Source organism: Triticum urartu, chromosome 5A (assembly GCF_056163025.1).
Source record: "Triticum urartu cultivar PI428250 chromosome 5A, HENAU_Tu73, whole genome shotgun sequence".
Lineage (NCBI taxonomy): Eukaryota > Viridiplantae > Streptophyta > Magnoliopsida > Poales > Poaceae > Triticum > Triticum urartu.
The window spans coordinates 500,244,894-500,248,367 of record NC_141877.1 but is presented as its reverse complement, the minus strand read 5'-3'; positions in this window follow the sequence as shown (position 1 = coordinate 500,248,367).

Sequence of the window (3,474 nt, the reverse complement as noted above, 5' to 3'; positions counted from 1 at the left end):
TCATCACTATAACGTTGGTCAGTACAGCCAAAGATAATATCATCAACATATACTTGGCACACAAACAATTCACCATCATAAGATTTAGTGAAAAGAGTAGGGTCGAGTGAACCGGGTTTGAAGACTTTCTTCATGAAGAGTTCCTTCAAAGTATCATACCAAGCCCGTGGGGCCTGCTTGAGGCCATAGAGGGCCTTGTTGAGTCTGAAGACTTTGTCAGGATTCTTTGGATCTTCAAAACCTGGGGGTTGAGCAACATATACTTCTTCCTCAAGCTTACCATTGAGGAATGCACTTTTCACATCCATTCGATACAGAGTGATATCATGATGGTTAGCATAAGCAAGTAATATGCGAATAGCCTCAAGTCTAGCAACAGATGCAGAAGTTTCATTGAAATCAATTCCTTCAACCTGTGTGTAGCCTTGAGCTACAAGTCGTGCCTTATTCCTCACGACAAGGCCATTTTCATCTTGCTTGTTGTGGTAGATCCACTTTGTGCCGATGATATTGTGCTTGCGAGGATCTGGACATTTGACCAGTTCCTAGACATTGTTGAGATCGAACTAATGTAATTCTTCTTGCATGGCCTGAATCCACTCAGGCTCCAGAAATGCTTCATCTACCTTAGTGGGCTCTGTAATAGAGACAAAAGCATACTGCCCACAAAAGTTAGACGAACGTGAAGCTTTTGAGTGTGTGAGAGGACCTGGCTCTTTGATGTCATTGATGATCTTTTCAATTTGCACTTCTTTTGCAATGCGAGGATGAGCTGGTTGTCGTTGAAGAGTTTGATCAGCATTTTCTTCAGCACCATTTTCTTCAGCATTTTCTTCAGGTGCATTAGCTCGACGTTCTTCATGTTCTGGAATGAATTCTTCAGCAGATTCTTCAGTAGGAATGACATCCTCAGTAGCCTTGAACTTGATAGTTTCCTCAGGTGCTGGTTCATCTATCACAGTAGGTAGGTGCTCTCTTTGCGAGCCATTAGTTTCATCGAACCGCACATCTACAGTTTCAACAACTTTGTGAAGAACGTTGTTGAAGACTCTGTAGGTGTGCGAGTCCTTTCCGTAACCAAGCATAAAACCTTCATGTGCTTTCGGTGCAAATTTTGAGTTGTGATGAGGACCTCTAATCCAACATTTAGCACCGAAGACTTTGAAATAACTTACATTGGGTTTCTTATCAGTGAGGGGTTCATAGGCAGTCTTTTTGAAGAATTTGTGAAGATATACTCTGTTGATGATGTGGCATGCAGTATCAATTGCCTATGTCCAGAAACGACGAGGCGTTTTGTATTCATCAAGCATAGTGCGAGCCATCTCAGCAAGAGTCCTGTTCTTGCGCTCCACGACACCATTCTGCTGAGGAGTGTAAGGAGCAGATAACTCATGAGTGATACCAAGTTCATCAAGATAGTCATCGAGACCAGAATTCTTGAACTGAGTGCCATTGTCACTTCTGATGTGCTTGATCTTCACACCAAAGTTGGTTGAAGCCCTCGAGGAAAATCGTTTGAAGACTTCCTGCACTTCATGTTTGTAAGTAACAAGGTGTACCCATGTGTAGCGAGAATAATCATCAACAATAACAAAGCCATATTGAGATGCTTCATTTGAAATAGCAGAATAATGATTAGGACCAAAGAGATCCATGTGAAGCAATTTAAATGGGTGAGTGGTGGTCATGATAGTCTTTGCCGGATGCTTGGCCTTGGTCATCTTCCCAGCTTCACAGGCTCCGCATAGGTGATCCTTGAGGAATTTGACATTCTCGATGCCAATGACATGCTTTTTCTTCGCAAGCGTGTGCAAATTCCTCATGCCTGCATGACCAAGTCGTCGATGCCAGAGCAAGCCTTCTAAAGCTTTTGCAAGTAAGCACACGGCTGGTTGTGGTCCTGTAGAGAAATCAACAATATACAGGTCTCCTCTCCTAAACCCTTCGAACACTTTGGAATTGTCAGCTTCCATAACCACAACACAACGGTACTTGCCAAAGACAACAACCATATCAAGATCACAAAGCATTGAGACAGACATAAGGTTGTATCCTAAGGACTCAACAAGCATGACTTTGTCCATGTGTCAATCCTTTGTAATCGCAACCTTACCTAGACCCAATACCTGACTTTTGCCTTTGTCAGCAAAGATGATATGCTTCAGATGTGACGGAGATAATGGAGCATCCATCAATAGATTCTTGTCACCAGTCATGTGGTTTGTGCATCCACTATTGAGGACCCACTCAGTGGCTTTGGGTTGATCATCCTGCAGATGAATTAGTGCAGCTTACAAACTTATATACTTCATCAGTGAAGAATATGACATCAATTCATAAGATCAATTTCAACAAGTAAAAGAACTGATAAAGCAATATGAGGACGTGAGAAATGAAAGTTCATTTCTTCATGGTTAGCCTGCGTCCTTTCAGGCATGCTCAGGTCTCTAGCAAATTCTTCAGACGATTATGTGCATCTAGAGACCTGACCCTGCAGAAGAGATTAGTTCTTTTTCTTCACCACCCACATCTGAAGGGGTGGCAAAGAGTTCATCATTCTGCGAGCTCCATACGAGAAGGATGGCATAGAAGCCAGTCCATTTTGTTTAACATAAGAGGGGTTACAGTAAGCATAAGAGTATGCAGAGAAATTCTTCGAGGACTTATGGACATAATGATTTGAAGAATAATGCATATATCCATAATCCTTAGATCTTCCCTGCGAAACAGACGGGTTAGCATGATGATGTTCATATGAGGACTTTGATCCATATGAGGAATTTGATCTGGGGTTCCTATTCTTCACAGGTGGTGTCATGATGACATTCACCTGAAGATTTTCAAGACATCTTTTGGGAACCCAGATTTTCTGCATAGGGGAGCCGTTCCTGTAGTTAGTGCCAACATATCTAGCAAATACTTCACCATTCTGATTTTTGAATAGCTTGTAGTTGGAGTCAATTGACTCATCATCAGAATGAGGAAATTCACATGCAAATCCAGATAAGTTAGATGGATTAACTGGAGGTCCCTTTGCAGCAACCCATGTAGTTTTGGGGTACTGCTCAGGCTTCCAATATGTACCATCAGCATTGAGTTTCCTCTCAAAGGCGATACCCTCTTTCCTAGGGTTCCTGTTGAGGATCTTCTTTTTAAGCACATCACAAAGAGCCCGATACCCTTTGAGGCTTTTGTGCATGCCTATCGTGTACAATTCCTTCAGCCCTGCATTGTCAGTGATACTAGCAATGTCCTCGGATGAGGAACTAGTCATAGCAGAGGCGTGTGAAGAATTTGAAACATTAGCAGCATTTGAACATTCAGGTGAAGAATTAGCAGATTCACGTTCAATGCACTTCAAGCATGGAGGAACAAATTCTTCCTGAGATGCGCTGATTTGTTGAGCAAGTAATGAATCGTGCTCCTTCTGAAGATCTTCATAACTCACTCTTAGCTTCTCAAGGTCTTGCT